At 36.1% G+C, this 18,662-nt stretch overlaps 1 protein-coding gene across 2 annotated transcripts in view; it reads left to right on the top strand.

Moving 5' to 3' along the window:
* The window catches only part of ACVR1C (activin A receptor type 1C), a 74,203-nt gene that overhangs the window by 6,757 nt on the left and 48,784 nt on the right, over window positions 1-18,662 (top strand). Inside the window, exon 1 of one of the 2 annotated variants that reach the window (XM_070240975.1) lies at window positions 12,216-12,251. The exons of the other annotated variant lie outside the window; for it this stretch is intronic. The gene's annotated coding sequence lies outside the window, so the exon portion shown is untranslated. Of the gene's footprint in view, window positions 1-12,215; window positions 12,252-18,662 lie in introns of those variants that run through there. 2 annotated transcript variants of the gene reach the window in all.

Below are 18,662 nucleotides of genomic sequence, written 5' to 3'. Positions count from 1 at the left end.
TATATTCTTTGTTGTGGGTCCTTCTAGTTGTGGCATGTGGGACGCTGCCTCAGCGTGGTTTGATGAGCAGTGCCATGTCCGCGCCCAGGATTCGAACCAACGAAACACTGGACCGCCTGCAGCGGAGCGCGCAAACTTAACCACTCGGCCACGGGGCCAAGCCCTCTCCCTCCTTTTTTTTTATCTTTCTTTCCTACAGCTGTTCTCTAGCTGTATTATGTTAGCTATTGTATATTAAAAGCCATTACTTTTTTGCACAGAGAAGAAAGTTGACTTCGTTAAAACAACTGGGCCACTTTAAAAGGACTGAGAGTTGCTGCACCAGATTGAGGTGAACGTGCTCCTTTGGAATTGCTTTTACTGAACTCTGCTTTGGATATTGTCATTATCATAAAGTTTTTCATAATATTTCCTTATTATCTTTTTCATATCTCTAGGATTTGTAGTGCTGTCCCGTCTTATATTCCTGACACTGTGAATTTGGATTTTCTTTCTTTTTGTCTTGATCAGTCTAGCTGGAGGTTTATCAATTTTATTGATTTCCTTCAAATAAATAACTTTTGGTTTTATTGATTTTCTCTGGGTTTTTTCCTTCAATTGTTTCCTGCCCTTATCTTCCTTATTTCCTTCCTCTACTTACTTTGAATTTAATTTATTCGTTTTTAGTTTAGCTTCCTAAGATGGTACCTATTAGATCAAGGGTTGGCAAGTTTTTTCTTAAAGGGTCAGATAGTACATATTTTAGGTTTGTGGGCCATGAAATCTCTGTTGCAACTACTTAATTATGCCTTCGTAGTATTAAAGCAGCCATAGACAATACATAAATAGGTATTGCCATGTTTCAGTAAAACTTTATTTATAAATGGGCCAGCCAAATGGGCTGTGGTGTGCTGACCCTTTCTTAAATCATTTATATAAGACATTTCTTCTTATCTAATATAAGCATTTAAAGCTTTAAATTTCTTTTTTTCGGCAACTGCTTCAGCTCATCTGTAAGTTGTGCTATGTTGTGTTTCATTTTCATTGAGTTCAAAATATTATCTAGTTTCTGTGTGTGTGTGTGACTTTCTGGGACCTGTGGGTTATTTAGATGTCTGTTGTTTAATTTCCAAATATTTTTGGAATTTCCAGATTATTTTGTTATTGACTTCTAATTTAAATCCATTGGGAGGATGAAAGAACATAATCTGTATGACTTCAGTTCTTTTGAATTCATTTTTGTTTGTTTTAGAGTCTAGCCTGTGCCTCGTGAATGTACCATGTGCACTTGAAAATAATGTATTTTCTGCAGTTTGTTGGGTTTAATGTTCTATAGATATTATTTAGGTCAAGTTGCTCGACAGTGTTATTTAAGTCTTCTCTATCTTCACTGATTTTCTGTCTTCTTGTTTTATCAATTATGAGAGAGGCTTGTTTGTATCTCCAGTTTACTTCTGAATTTGTTTGTTTCTCTTTTAGTTTTTCCAATTTTTGCTTCATATCTTTGAAAATTTTGTTAATGGGTACATTCACATTAAGATTGTTTTGTCCTCTTGATGCATATTTATCATTAGGAAACCTCCTTCATCCCCATTATTGCTTTATCTCTGGTAATATTTATTATTATGACATGTCTGTCTTTATCACTGGTAATATTCTTTGTTTTAAAGTCTACTCTGTCACTATTAATATAGCCACCCCAGCTTTCTTATATTTAATATTTGTATCTCTCTCTCTTTTTTACTGTTAATATAGCTACTCCAGCTTTCTTGTGCTGAATGACTGCATATGATAGATTTCCCATCCTCTTATTCTTAGCTTATATGTATATGGACATGTATATTAAAATATATATTTAAATTGGGTTTCTTGAAGAGAGCATATGGTTGGGTCTTGCTTTTTTATCTAGTCTTACATACTTGTCTTTTAACTGGAGCATTTAGACCATTTACATTTAACATATTTATTGATAATGGTTGTGTTTATACAATATATGTGTTTAAATCTGTCATCTTGTGTTTTTATATCTCTCCTTTTATTTCTTCCTCTGTTTTTGCCCTCGTTTAGTTTAATTGACTAATGTTAGTATTCTGTATTATTTACATTATTAGTTTATAAGCTCCATGTCTTTGTTTTATTTTTAGTGATTTCTCCAAGATTTATACTATCCATCTTTAAATTATCATGGTTTAATCTAAAAGCCTTACTATCATATTCCTCCATTTTCTTCTTCTTGTCCTTTGTGCTATTAATCTTATATCTTTGCCTTCTAAATGTTTTATAAACCTTGAAACAAATAGTTATTTTGGCTTTAAATATTTAATTACCTTTATATGAATTAAAAAATAAATGTCATATTTTGCATTTACCCACCTATTTATCATTTCAGTTCACTGCTCTTCATTACTTTGTATAGATCTGAATTTACATCTGGTATCATTTTCCTTCAGCCCGAAGAACTTCTTTCAACATTTCTTGTAGTTCAGTTCTGATGGCAATGAATTCTTATCTATTTTGTTTTTGGAAAAGTTTTTATTTCATTTTCATTTTCCCCCCAAATTTTATTATGAAACTATTCAGACACTGAAATTAAAAGAATTTTACAGTTACCACCCATGCATCCACCAATTAGATTATACTATTATATTTGCTTTATCACATATATATCCATTTATCTATCCCTCTCTTCATTAATACATATTATTTTTGATGCATTTCTAAATAAGTTATAAATAGCCCTACACGCTCTCTAAATACTTCAGCTTACATATTATTACACAAGTTCAATATTTGCTAACATTTCTCTCTTTTGATGAAATGTTTACATATAATGACGTTCACAAGTCTTATATATGCACTCATGGAGTTTTAGAAATGCATTCACTTGATTTTTTTCAAGCTATTAAAGATAAACATCACCAAAATGAGTTTCCTCTTGTCCCTACCTGGTCATTCTTTAATGCTGTACTCCTGAAGGCATCTGCTCTTCTTGTTTTTTCTACTATAGATTAGTTTTGGCTGTTAAGCGTATTGTTCTGTAAATACCAGTTAGGTGAAGTTTGTTGATAGTGTTGTACCCACTGTCTGTATTTTTACTGGAAGAAGTCTGTTTAAAAATCTCCAGCTGTACTTAGGGAAAACACTTATAAAAATTGTGAGAAACACATAAAGCTGTGATTAGAGTGAAATTTAAAGGAACAACAAATGAACTCAAAGCAAACAGAAGGAAGGAAATAATAAGGTAAGGAGAGAAATCAATGATGTTGAAAATAGAAAAATATTAAGGAAAATCAAGGAAACCAGAAAACTCTTATTTTTTTAAACATCAATAAAATTGATTCACCTGTAGCTAGATTTACCAAGGAAAAGAGGGAATACACAAATTATCAATGTCAAAAGTGAAAGAGAGGATCACTATACACCCTACATAGATAAAAATAAAAATAAGAGAATGTTTCAAACATCTTTATGCCCACAATTAAAAAATTTACGTAAAATGAACAAATTCCTTGAGAAGTACAAACTGCCAAAGGCCACTTAAAGAGTAATAGATAACTTGAATAACTTCTATCAAAGAAGGCTCCAATCCCAGACGGCTTTATTGGTGAATTTCGTAAAAAATTTTAGGAAGAAATATTATCTATTCTGTACAAACTCTTTCAGAATTTGGAAGTGGAGGCAATACTTTTCAGCTCATTTTATAAGACCAGCATTACACTGAGACCAAAACTAGGTAAAGACATCTCAATGAAAGAAAACTAGAGACCAGTATCTCTCATAGAGATGCAAAAATCCTCAACAAAATATTATCAAATTGAATCCAACAAAATAACAGGATAATGCTCCATGATGAAATGGAGTTTATTCTGGGAATGCAAGGCTGGTTCAACATTCAAACATCTAATATTACAATTTACCATTTTAGCATATTAAAGAAGAAAAACCATATGACAATATTAATAGATGCATAAAAAACAGATGACAACATTCAACATCTATGATAAAAACTCAGCAAACTAGGAATAGAAGTGAAGTTCCTTAACATGATAAAGAGCTTCTTCGGGAAACTTACACCTGGCATTGCACTTACCTGTGAAAGACTGGATGCTTCTCACTGAGAATGGGGACAAGGCAAGGATGTCTGCTCTGACCACTTCTAATCAATACTGCATTGAAAGTTCTAGCCAATGCATTAAGATAAGAAAAATGTATAAAAGCCATTGGATTGGACAGGAATAAGCAAAATTTTCTTTATTCACAGATGATTTGATTTTATATATAAAAAATACTAAAAACTCTCCATAAAAGGTATTAGAACTAATAAGTTGTAGTTCAAGTTTAGGATTTCAGGATACACAGTTAATATAAAAAAAAATCAGTTGTATTTTTATATAGAACAATGAAAAATTAGAAATTGGGAAAAAAGGAGCCATTTACAAGAGCATCTAAAAATCTGCGAAATATTTAGGTATAAATCTAGCAAAATACGTGGAGAATCTGTATCTTGAAAACTATAAAACAGAGGTGAAAGAATTTAGAGAAGACCTACAAGAATGGAATGATATACTATATTTACAGAATCAAAGGCTCAGAGTTAATCTCAGTTATCTCCAAATTAGTCTGTAGATTCAATGTAATCCTGTTCAATGGCCCAGTCAAAATTCCAGCAGGGATTTTTTCAGAACCCACCAAACTGTTTAAAAAATTTATGTGCAAAAGTGAAGCAACTAGAATAACCAAATCAGTTTTGAAAAGGAAGAGCAAAGTTGGAATGCTCATGGTGACTGATTTGAAGGCTTGTAAATCTACAGTAATCAAGACAGTGTGTTACTGGCAAAAGGAGAGGCACAGTGATTAATGGAATAGAAAAGAGGAACTGGAAATAGACCCATACATATATGGTCAGTTGTGGAAATGGAAATAAGCACACCAGAAGTGCTCAGGCCATTAGTCATTGAGGAAATGCTTATTAAAACCACAATGACATGCCACTGCATCTTTATTTGAAAGGCTTAAAGAAAAAGACCCCCCCAAAAAAACAAAGATGACAATACCTAGTACTGGCAGGAATGCTAAGTAACTAGAACTCTCATACTTTACTGGTGGGAAAATAAAATGGGTACCTACTTTAGAAGACACTTTGGCAATTTTATATAAATTTAAACATACGTTTTATATTAAATGTAGTAATGTCACTTCTAGATGTTTAGCGAAGAGAAATGAAACTTATTTCACATAAAAATCTGTATATTAATGTTTATTACAGCCTTATTCCTAATCAGCAAAAACTGGGAAAAAACTCCACAAACATTCTTTTAACCAGTGAATGGATAAACAAACTGTTGTGCATTCATTCAATGAACTACTGATGGATGCGACAACATGAATGAACCTCAAATGCCTGAGGCAAATGACAGAAGACAGACTCGAAAGGCTATATTCGTTTGACATTCTGGAGAAGGCAAATGTATAGGAACAGGAAACATCATTGCTTGCCAGGGGCTAGAGTGGCCGGAGGAGTTGTCTAAAAGAGAGGATGAGGAAATCTGGGGGGAGGGGTGATTGACTGCTGTTGTCAAAACTCATAGAACTGTTCGCTGGAAAGGGTGAATGTTACTAAGTGCAAATTACATCTTCATAAACCTGACCCTCGCCCCCAAATTGCAGGGCATGTATGTGAACTAAGAAATCTTATGTAAATCAGGAGGTCAGCAGATAAGATTTCAAAGTGGTTAATCCGGAATAGCAGGAATAGCAGTATATTTTTAAAATTAATGTCTAAGATAATGTCCTAAAGAACAACAACAAAAATAGTTCAAAGTGCCCCTTTAAAGTGAGACTGGGGAGATATGGGTCACTAGATAAATGCTTTTCATTTTAATTCTTCCTATACTATTTTATTTTACCGTGTGTATTTATAATGTTGACTAAACAAATAAAAATACTTTAAAATTACAAATGATTGATTTTCTTTTGTTATATATCTTCTATGTAAGGGATTTCTGTCCATGTTAAAATGTTTTTTGTGTGTGTCATCTTCAGTGTGTAAAATGGCATAAAGTAGATAGAAATGAAATCAAGTTACGATAAATTAGGCTATGTTTTATTCATTAGCATGGATTAGCGATTTCTTCTCTTAGCAAAGGACATTGCAACTGAGGGACATTATCCATACATAGATAAAGGCCACTGTAAATACAGCATTACTCACCTGCTCTTTTAGGTGAAAGCATTTGGTTCAACTTGAAAGGTCATTTATCACCTGCAAGGGAGCACTTACGGGCTGCTGGGGCTCTTTTTGTTGGTTTGCTATAGCATTAAGCTTGCTTATGGAGAATTTTGCTTGCATCTGCAGTCTATACTCAGGCTCATTAATTCATTAACAAACCTCTTTTTGCTGAGTCAGATGAGAGGTACCCGTTGTTCAGTAAAGTGTCATATACACAGTGGGCAGTCAGCATTTTTCTTGATTGTCTTCTACACAATCATGGAAAGTCACTATGCCTGTTTTTGACCCGTTTCCAAGACAAATTTAAAGATGAGGGGAAAGCTATGGAAAGATCTAGAGGCTAGGCTGGTCTGCTGGTTAATGTCCCAGAGATCAAGTAGGTTTCCAGTGTGGAACAGGAGTCATTCTGTAATAATCACGTACCTGAATTTTCAGGGACAGCCCTGCTTTCAAATAGGCTAGCCTGTTTTCGGACCACGAATTCCAAGTTTTGGTCTTGAAAATAGAGTTGCTGTAAGCTATGGGCCAGCACGGCAGAGAGATGGGTGTTCACCAGACTCCACCATCAGTGTTACTTTACAGGCCTGTGCAGGAGAGCTGACTGAAGATATGCCTGTGACATCCTCAACAACTCCCTGTGAACAAAATACTTGACAGAGCAAGAAATGACTTTAACGAAATAATGTTAGTTTCTGATTATAGCATCAACATATGTTCATTATAGGAAATTAGGGAAAGTGTTGAAAAGTCTAAGTCATCTTTAGTTTTATACCTGAGAGACAACTATTAATATATTTTTTATTGAGATAATATTGGTATATAACATTATGTAATTTTTAGTTGTACAACATTATAATTCGACATCTGTATACGCTACAAAGTGATCACCACCAAACGTGTAGTTACTATCATATTTTGATGTATTTCCTTCTAGTCTTATTTCTATGCATAATATGCAAATTGAGATCATATCCTGTATCTTTTATAATTCTACTTTTCATTTAATATTTACAGTGAACAATTGCCACTCTAATTAAAAATTACTAAAAGCAGGATATTATGCCATTATATGTATTGTCAACATTTATTTAAACTTTTTGATTTGGAGACATTTAGATTATTTCTATTTTTTACTTTTATGAATAATAACTTTGCAATGAGAAATTTAAATAAAATATTATTTTTATGATTATTTCATTTAGAGGAAGTGGGACTACAACCACAAAGATCACAAACATTTTTAGGACTCTAGAGACAAATAGTTCAGATTGTACTCCCGAAAGTTTGTCCCAATTGATCCTCTACCAACTGTGAATAAAGATGAAGCTTTTTGATCACCTCTTACCATTTCTGGGTGTTTTACAATGATTTACACAATAATTTACAATTTAGCAAATGGAAATAACGTCTTTGTATTAATTTTCCATTTTGAATCTTAATGAAATCAAGCCTTTTCGTGTTTATTGACAGTTTTTCTTTCTCCGTTTATCTACTTTGTTTTTCTGTTGACATATTTGTCTTTCCCACGTTTATTTGTCAGACCCAAGAAATAATTGGCTTAGAAGGGAAAAAAATTAGTGTGGTAACCACTAATGAGAGTTAACATCCTGGATACTTGTACCCTTTAATCATGCCCCGATGCCAGTTTTTTGTTTCTTTTTAACAAAAATGTCCGTTTTGTTTGGGAGCTGCTGACTTTATCACCTCAGTGTGGCAGTGTCGCTACCAAAGAAAAAGTTAATCCAAGTCCGAAAGGGTTGTCAGAAACACCGAAAGTTTTTTCTTTTTAATTCATATATCGTTGACATATAGTATTGTATTAGTTTCAGGTGACAACACAGTGACTCGATGTTAATATACTTTATGAAATGATCACCCTGATAAGACTAGCAACTGTCACTACCCAAACTTACTACAATCTTATTGACTATATTCCCTATTCTGTACGTTACCTCCCTGTGACTATTTTATAACTAGGAGTTTGTACCTCCTAATCCTCTCCTATTCCACCCTTCCGCCCCCCCCCCCCCCCCCCCACCGCTGGCAACCACGTTTGTTCTCTGTACTATGAATTTGATTCTGTTTTGTTTTGTTTGTTCTTTTTTTTTAGGTTTCACATATAAGTGAAATCATACTGTATTCTTTTTCTGTCTGACATTTCACAGAGCATAATACCTTCTAGATTCATCTAAATGTTATTTTTAAGGAGTATCGTTTGGGCCTTGAATATTGAACTTGGAGTAGGTCATAACTTGTCATATCAGGAGCTTATAATGTTTCATTTTTTTAAAAATATCTGCTGTGTGTCAAATATTTTATCTAAGATATCGCTTAATCACATAATAACCTGTGAGATAGGAATTATTATCCGGGCTTCACCTATGTGCACGCAGTCACATTTACAGAGGTGGAGTAACTTCCCGGGCCACCAGGCTGCTCTAGCAGTGGGTCAGAATTTCAGCTACAGGTGTGCAGTCTCTGTAGCACGGGATCCTTGCATGACACGGTGCGGAATTCCGACAATATGAAACTCGAACAGAGGTACAAAGACAAGGTTTGTGTTTGTTTCTTTGCTAAAGTTTTTAAAATTGTCTTGTTTTATACTGGCTTATCACAGGAGAAGCAGCAAAACTCAGACAGATGACCTGCCTTAGACTTCTTTTTTTCTAGCTAATGTGAATTCTTTGAGACTTCTTTCAGGTCCTCTAATTTCTTTGTATAATTCTTCGCTTTGATGTCTTGAAATATATTTTGTAGCTGCAAAAAAAAAGCAGTTATTTTGTTTAATAGTGCTTTGATAAACATAAGGAAAATATAATTCCAGAGAAAGCCATGTGTCTAACTTCTAAAAGCAGCTATGATAAACCCTAAGTCTGAGAATTATATATATTATATATAGTAAACATATATATATATAGTTTAAATTGTGGATTTAAAAATTTCATCTACCCCTCCTCAGCTCCCGCTCCCACCCATCTTCTTGGAGCAGAGGTGCAGGCAATGCTGCCCTTTTCATGCCTGCACCATATGAGTTCTCCAGAGTATCAAACCTAAACCTTGAGTGTTGGGGTCACTGTTGGAAAGAGGCCCAGCTGGGATCAGCCTTAAAAAAAGCGTTCCTTCTAAATCACTCGCCCTCCTCTTCCCTTTCAACTCATCACTTGCCATTCTATTTTTGGTTAGATCAGCTTATTTTGGATAGTTTCCTTTTATTTCTAGATTGAGAATTATGTATTCCTTACCATGTCTGATCATATAAATGAATAACTGTGGATTGTGATAAAAAATTTCTGACAAGTGAGCCCCCGAGAACTCTTGAGGACCTTAACTTTTCAATTTTCTTTGTTACTTTCATTCTAAACTTGAGACAGTTCTGTCTCTTTTTCTATCTGTATATTCTTTTAGCCCTGTAGTTTGACTGACTATTAATTGCTTACTTTTTTCTTTGCTGATATTTTTAATTGCCTCCTTTCATAAGTGAAAGCTTCCTTAGCTTTTAAAACCTTATGTTTTTATCATTAATCTTTTGTATTTTATTCCATCTTTCCCAAATAGGTTGACCATGTCATGTGCTCCTTTTCTCCTTTTGTTAGCAAATTCTCTGTGATCCTCTCCCATTTGGTTTCCACTTTTTCTACTTCATGGAAATTGAAAACACAAAACTAGATTCTATGACTTAATGGGCCTCCAAAGTATGAACTTAGATTATTCACTTCAATCTTTATCAGACTAATACGATGTTCCCCTGAACAGCTTTCTTCGTGAACTGTGATTCTAGGACGACAACTTCTCTGTTGCCTGGGTGTGTAGTCACTCATATTGCTCTTTCTGATACTGCATGGTGGCCATTGATGCGTTCATCTCTTAGGGTCATAGAACTTTAGAGCTGGAAGAAGACATTAGAGATCATCTAATTGAATTCTTTCTTGGACGGGTCAGTTGAGGACAAAGAAAGCTCAAAGGCCACATGAATAGAAGAGGATTAGAACCCCCAGTCTCCTAACTTTGACCAGTGCTGGACTGTATCAGAACTCCTGCACTGTTCTTTTCTTTACACAGGTTCATTTCTTTACAAGACAAGGTAGCAATCTCTACGTATAATTATAGGATGTTGCTGGAAATGGTATCCTTCAGGAGTTCGTTATAACTGGTGATAATTTCGCATGGAAACCATGTTAAAATTATATGGTGTATTCCTGATCAAGAGTTTATCATCAAGTAAATCATAGATTTGACAAGCAATATAGTTAACACAGGCTTGTAATAATTCAAAAAAATGTATACCATACTCCAAGTCCTGTAAAATAGACCTGAGTTGCACATTGATCAAATACATTGTTAAGATCTGTGCCCCCGTCCTGGAGGAGGCATTGCAAGGTGAATTTCTGGCAGGTGAACATTTGCCTAGTGTGAACTCATTGAGTTGCGCCCAGAAGGCCCAGGAGCCCGTTCCCTGAGCAAGGAGGTCCTTTGTTAGCCAGACACTGGTCTCCCACTACTAGCTTTCTTTGTAGCTTGAGGTGGGTGGCTACTGTTATTCAGCTTTTTTCAGTTTTCCAGAACATTCCATATAGAGTAAAAATAGCATATGGAAGATTGCCTCTTTCATTTTACAGAACATTTCTATATATATTGTGGCCATTAATTGTGAACAAAACAAAGTACAGGAACAGGTTGGACACTCAAGCTCCAGTTTCTGATGCACAGTCAACCCCCGGATTAACAATTTGTATCAAAAAAAGACAAAAGAAATAGAACATTATAAAATGCAATTGGTTTTCAATATTTGAAATTTTAAAAAAAGCATCTTTGCTCCTGGTAAAGTCAGTCCTTAATTCTGAGATTTATGCCCTGTGTTACTTGGTCAATAGCATAATGCCCTTTCTTTTTGAAATGATACTAATAGAGGGTGTGTTTTTTCCTTTGTTTTTTAGTGTTCTCCCTTGGGAAAACAAAAATTTAGTTCAACCTTTGGTTGAGTCCTAAAATTATTTTTGAAATTTTACTGGTTGATGAAATCCCGGAATCTCGTAACCACTGCTATCAAGTATGATTTTATGTGACCATCAGTGTAACAGGTATATAGCCAATAAGATCTAAATGAATATGCAAATTCTAGTAAGTATTAAGGGCTTAATTATTAATTTTTCTTTTCTTATAATTTGTTGAGACTTCACTAGCAATATTTAGAAAGCTGGAATCTTTTGGTGCAAGCAAGAGATTTCCTTTAGTAAATTCCGATCTATCAAGCAGTGGCTTTCAAAGCCATTCCCTTAGGCTAGAGCGATGATATTCAAGAGAGGGAAGACTACTTTTCAAATGGAAAAGCACATTCAAGTCACCACTGCGTTGATTTGTTTCTAGACAAGCTATACATTTTATTTTGAAATCCCAAATAACAGAAAACTAAGGCTGTGAGATTTTTATGTTTATTTTAAGGAGACTCGAGTTTTAAAAATGCTTTAGAAACGGACAAAGAGAACTGATCGGTGGTTGTCAGGGGAAAGAGGGGTGGGGGGAGGGCACTAGGGGTGAAGTGGTGTACCTACAACATGACTAATAATAATGTACAACTGTAATTTCACAAGGATGTTAACTTTTATAACCTTAATAAAAAAATAAATTAAAAAAAAAAGTGCTTTAGAAACGCTCCCCCGGAGTTGAGGTCATTCTCTAAGAAGTAGCCCGCATCCTCTCTCCGCTGCCGCTAGATGGTACCCGGGTGCACCGGGAAACCGTCCAGAGGTCAAAGCGAGCCAGGAGCTGACAGGTCCCTAATTCACTCTCGCCAAAGCCAGGCTGAAAGCCTGGGGGTCCCGGCAACCCAGGGAGGGCTTGCAAACCGATCAAGCAAAGAGGAGGCGGAGGCTGTCGGGCCCTGCACGGGGGCAGGGCTCCGAGCCCCAACCTGCAACTCCAGGGATGGCGGCTGAACCTTCCAGGGGCCCTGCGAGGGCGGGGCCTGGGACTCGGAGAGGGGTGGGGCATGGAGTTCCATCTGCGCAATGAGTGTGACGAGAACCCGTTGGCAAAGTAGGGTCAGGTTAGTGCCCATACGTTTCAGCCCCACAGCAGGAGGTATTTCCTGCTGCCTGGTGGGTGAGGACTGGCTGGAGGGTCTCTGAGGACTGAGAGGGTGAGGTGGGACTGGTACTCTAAATGGGGCGAGGAGGGGTTGGGAATGGTGAAGAAGAATTGTGCTCCTCAACACTCAATTCAAAGAAGCCTCCTTTACGCGTCCTTGCCGCCAGCCCCAGCTGGATGACGTATTGCTCAGCCTCTGTGTTGTGACACAGCCTGTACACATGCCTGACTCAGTTTACCACGCTATCATAAGGCCCTTTAACTCTCCAATTCCTTTAGGGAATGATCTTTTCTCTTTCTTCCCTCCCTCCTTTTCTTAGCTCTTACCATAGTATTTGATGCATGGTAAATACTTGTGGGTGGTTAATTTTGTGTGTCAACTTGACTAGGCCAGATACTCAGTCAAACACCAGTTTGGGTGTTGCTGTGAAGGGATTCTTTTAGATGAGATTAACGTATAAATGTTAGACTTTGAGTAAAGCAGATTACCCTCTGTAATTGGGTGGGTCTTATCAAATTTGTTGAAGGCCTTAAGAGAAAACAAACTGGGGTCCCCTGAGGAAGGAATTCTGCCTCCAAACTGTCTTCAGACTGGAGCTGCAGCCGTCAGCTCCTCTCTGGGTCTGTAGCTTGCCGGCCTGTCCCACAGATTTTGGAACGAAACTGTCAGCCTCTACACTGAAATGAGCCAATTCCTGAAAATAAATCAGTCTTTCTCTCTCTCTCTTTCCACACACACGGACATCCTGCAGTTTCTGTAGAGAACCCCGACTAATAAAATATTCTTTAAATAATGACTTAAACAATTTTAACATCTAGGAATTTACCATAAAGCAGTTCACTTATCATCTGTCAAAGAGATTTATGTATTATCTCGATGCAAACAAATTCTGTGTGAATTTGGGGGTTAAGTGTATTAAAAAAACCAAATCATAAGTTGGAAGAAAATATTGAATAATTAGAAAATATCTGGATGGGTGATTTGTTAAGCTTGAAGGCAAATGAAAGTGCTAAGTAAAAGGTTGTTAGACACGATTTCCAACTATTGTGTTAGGATTTTAATGGGAACATCACAATGCATAGGGAATGTAAAACTCCACAGACAGATCTTGGGAGAGGCTGATAGGAGCAGTCATTTTGGGGATGTGGGATTAGGGGTATTTATTTTCTTTTACCTTCTTGTTTATGTCATGTGTATTACTACATTTTGACAAAGGGCAACTATCATTTTTTCAAAAACAATGCAGATGGTACATTGGGAAAAAACAAACAAATGCGAAAGTGGGAAAAGTTATATGTAACACATGACAGAGGATTTCCATCTTTATAAAGAGCTCTTTCGAACAGGGAAGAAATTTTAAGATTCATCCAAGAGATAAATGGCATGGACAAAAAAATTCACCCAAGAGGAAATCCAGAGGAAATATTTGAAAAAAAGTTCAATCCCATTAGTAGGGAAAAGCACACTAAAATAACGTACAACTTCTATCTATCATATTATTAATATTTTGGTGAGAATAGTTAATGCTGACAAGTGCATTGTGAAATGGGTACTTTCATCCAGGGCCGATGGAAATCTTAATTGGTACTACTTTTCTAGAATGCTATTTGACAGTGTATATCAAGAATGTCTGATGTTGTAATTCCACTTCTGGGACTCTAGCCTAGGAAATCAAATTTGGTTAAAGATTAACCCACAAAGATATTCAACAAAGTGTTACTTAATTGCAAAAACTGGAAACAGCTGAAATGCCTAAAAGTATGGAAATGCTATATGCCATCCATTTACATTAATGATAGGTCTATAAATGCCATTAAATGACTCTAAAGAAGAGATTACAAAGTTCATGATATAACACTGACAGAATAAAAAAGCAGTATTTAAAATTGTGTTTATAGGTAGAATTCAACTTTGAAAACTCATATAGAAAAAAAGACTGGAAGAAAGTATACCGCAATGAGAATAGTTACGGGGTTTTGAGTCTTTTTATGTGTTTGGCTGTTTGCATTCTTCTGTACATAGCAGTTTTCTATACTTTTTAATTTAGTACATGTTTATTGGGTTTTTATGCTACATCATGTTCTACTTGTTGGGGATATGATGGTAGATAAGACAGGAAAAGATCCCTGCCTTCATGGAGTTTTCATTCCAGTTGGGCTGATACAATAAATAAGCTAATCACAGATTGCAGTAAGTGCCAGGAAGGTTGGGGAGCGGATCGTTTGTTAAGAGGAGTCTGTAAAGATTTCTCTGAGGTGCTGACATTCCAGCTGAGACCTGAAGAATTAGAAGGAAAGCAAGAGCAAAGGCCATGAGGTGGGAATGAGCTTGTTATATTAGAGCTATAAAAAGTCGACCAGTGTGTCTGGAGGGCGGAGCTATAAGAAATGAGGTTCTAGAAGTGGAAAGAACACAGACCTACTGGCCTGTTAGGTCCTATTAATCATTATGGATTTTGTTTTATTATAAATTCTAATTGGAATCCGTTGAGCATCACTCTTCTCCTAAGCAGGAGACAGTAAGTTAAAAAACTTCAAGAATGAGGGAACAGTTTGACAAGGAACCATTTAGGCTGCCAACGTAAGAAAATAACTTCTCAAATTAAGTAAGAATTATATGGGAGGCAGCAGGGGGAATGTGTCCTGTGATTGGGAACACTCTTTTCTTTGGCATGATGGTTTGAGATGGGAGACCCCAACTGGGTCCTTTTGTTCTTTACATGGCTACAGCTAAAGTCTAAAGCTGGCCGGAGGACTCCAGGCGGTGTGTCCTCCCTAAGGAAACGAGAATTTAGACAAGGACATGCTGTGTTATTCCCAAAAGCAGCCATCACACAACTGCTCCCGCTGCCAGCTGCTGCCCGCTGATGCCTGGACTTCCAAGGGCAGGAAGGAAAAGGCTGTCTCTCCCCATCTCTGAATTCAAATTATCCCATTTCATAGGAATAATTTAAGAGAATCCACACAAGTAATTTTGTCATCAGCCATTTTAGATTAGATTATATCCCTTTATGGTTGATTTATATTTGTACCAGACTGAAAGAGTTTAGAGGCTAATGTTATTATTAAGTATTTTTGGAAAAGCCTTTCTTTGAAAAGTGAAACTTTCAGTTAATAACTATGCCGATAAGCAAAAATGTTAAACTGATCATTTTTCTCTTTTAAATTTAAAGTTTTAAATTGCAATAAAAGCTTCATGATATTATGCCATCATACATATCCTTTCTGTATTTAGTCACAATTTTGAGGCTATCAGTAAAAAAAATAACATAATTCTAGCTGATTTTGAGCTCTACTTTTTTGTCAGTCATTTAAATATTATTGGGAAATGTTTTCATTTCTTCTTAGCAGAATCAGATTGCTAAAGGGTGCTTTCTTTAGCACACTTAGTGATGGAGGGACCAGGCCAGAGTCTCTGGATGTCTAGCCAAACTCAGAGAGGATATAAGCATTTGCAGGCCATCACTTTCCCTCCATTTCCCAAAATTGTTATGCCGATATTGGAAAGAGTATTAAATTCTCATATGATAAATATAGTACAAGATAAATCATCTTTAAAATCCACTGGAGAAGTTTTGTTGGATTATAAACCAGTAGGATCCTTTCACCCACTGAAATATCCGTGTGTGAATTTGAGGGTGCAAATCTATCCTACTTTGGGTGCTCATACTTCAGACCCCAGCTCTCTCTTATCCACATAGATAAGATAACCCTAAAGTTACTTATATTGAGAATTGTGACATGAGCTCAGAGCCGCAGAGGACTAGAAAACTGGAAGAGTCTTTAGAAATCTTCTGATCTACTTCCTGACTTCATCGTATTTCAGATGAGGAATCTAAGGTATAGAGAGATTGAGAAAGTTGTCTGAAGTCTTAGGCTTATGTTAGAGGTAAACTGAAACCTCAGATTTCATTTAGCGCTGCCTTTGAACAGAGGACATTCAGCACGGCTAGCGCTATAATTCAAAGTGTGCTGGACTCTTCGTAAATTGAGCCCTGCAGTTGGAAGTGAAAGCCGCTCTCCTGGATAGACTCCCTCTGTGAGGGTGGGTCCATTCCTTCTCAGCTGTAAGAGTGAGGCCTTCTTGAACAGGGAACATAATTGCCACTTTGCACCAAGGAAGACTTTTCCCTTGTGCTGGGTATATTCCCATATTTGGGGAGTTCTGAAGTTCTTAGATACAGCCTGGCAAGTAGAATTTCTAAAAGCTGAAACTATTGAAAGCACTTTTGGACTAAAATTTTGCATTTATATTGCCCATATTTTATTAAAGCTATTTTCTTTCTCTATTCTACTTTTCCTTCTGTTAAGAAACGCAAATTCTTTGAAATGACTGCAGGACAAGAAAATAAAATTTTGAAAAGGAGTAGAAAGGAAATTGCATGGCTTCCTTTGACCCTCTCTGGCTTTCCTTCACCGGCCCTCCTGCTGGTGGTCTTGGCTTTTTTCCTGTTGTTGTACTTTTCACATTCAGCACACTCATCAGCTTGAATTGTTCCTTTTGTTAACTCAGGAGCCTGCAAATGATGAAAAGATTACATATGCAGCAGGTCAAATTTGGGACAGTTTTCTGAATTTAAAAAATATTTTGTGTTTAATAGCCTGCTCTAAAATTAGGGAAGTCAAATCAAGTAATGTCTAGAGAAGAGGAAAGAGTATGTGTCAGAAATTTACATAAGGCACTGGTCAATAGATATTTTAGCATGTAGATCCAAAATGTAGGAAACCTAGGAAATATGAAACCAACTTACTGAAAACCGTATCTAATTCAAAACAGCTAGTATTTCCTAAGCAAATATTTGACTTTTTAATAAGGATAGCACAAAAATGCAAATAGGTAAATTTGGTTCTTTTTTTGTAGTCTGATGGTTTTTACATTTCTGGACACCAGGGTGCGCTTGCCATCTCATGTAAATATGGATGAAAGTTTATTTTCTGGTTGACTAGGAATGTGCACATCCTTTGGTTTCATGTCGGTAACAGATGTCTTGGCTTTTACAGACTAATTGGCAGAAAGGGGGAAAGAGGGGCTAATTAAAGGGGTGGGAGGAGGCACAAGGAAAGTGCAATCTTTGTGGGGAAAAAAATCTAATGGACCTCCTTATTATGGGTAATTACCTCCTTCTTCTGGGTAATTACCTCCTTCTTCAAGGTCATTTACTATCTCTTTCCATGTAACTTAAGTATATTATAATGGGAAAGTATAAAATAAAGAAACATAAGGCTGGACTACTGTCTGCTAACAACCAGATTTATCCTGTCAGGGAATATTCTAGAATAATTGACTTAACGTTAGTTTTTTAAAAAACAAAATCTGAAAGCAGAAGCCTAATCATCAATGGCAACATGTTTTAACTGGCAGCACAAGGGTTCTGTGTTGAGGATGGTTGACATAAATATAATTTAATTATATACCAAATGTGACCATATAGTAGATTGGTGGGAAATGAAAAAATGCAAGATTGATTGTGTTGTATTTTAGATATATATCTTTTAGGTTGCTGTTTGCTCTCTGTCAGTGCTATAATATTGCTAGTTGACCTGGAATAAATGAGAACATTTAGCAGATATTTGAAGCCATTATCATCAACAAATTCTCAGGTTTTCAGTGTTTTCCATCGTGCAATATTTAAAGTAAGGTGTCGTATACTATGTTGAAACTATGTCAGCTAGGTCTTATGTTATTTTTCTTATTGGTACCTTTTACTTTAAACTGAAGGAAATTTGTATAGCTTGTTAAATGTTCAGTGAGTATCCACGTTATTCCTTGATGAGAACTGTCATGTAACCATTTTTGTAAGGAGCTCATAGTGCTTGGAAGAAAAAGTATCATGTTAGGTACTTAGAGGCTTAGACTTAGTACAAAACTCAAACTACCCGAAAGGTAAGGTGATTTATGCTAGATGCAAGGCACATGATATTGACTTTCATTTGACCACCTGTCTCGTCAGAAAAAGGTAGGTAGAATTTGTTTAAAAAAAATCTGTGTTTTTAAAAGGTAATTAGGACTATATAGATCAAAATCTCAAATGTCAGTTGTTAATTATTAATTTCTTTCTGCTGTCTTAGAATTGTATTTTATTCACAATTGCTAGGAACTGATGATGTGGGAGAATGGTTTCTGTACCCGTCTTTTTTTTTTAAATATCAGCTTTGGTAGGATAGAAACAACATTGCTTGGGTAGTCTAATGACTGCCGCATCAGTTTAGTCACTGGATCTTTTTGAGCCTCATTTCACTATCTATAAAATGGAGATCGTGACAACTAACTCCCACAGTTGCACTGAGAATTATACGCAATATAAACGCACATGAAACTAACATATGTTTAGCTGTTTGAGTACTTTATGGTTGTCTTCGCCCAGTGGAT

The sequence above is a fragment of the Equus caballus genome, chromosome 18 (genome assembly GCF_041296265.1).
Source record: "Equus caballus isolate H_3958 breed thoroughbred chromosome 18, TB-T2T, whole genome shotgun sequence".
NCBI classification, from domain to species: Eukaryota; Metazoa; Chordata; class Mammalia; order Perissodactyla; family Equidae; genus Equus; species Equus caballus.
The sequence above is the reverse complement of the archived record's forward strand: the minus strand, read 5'-3'. Positions and strand labels throughout refer to the sequence as shown.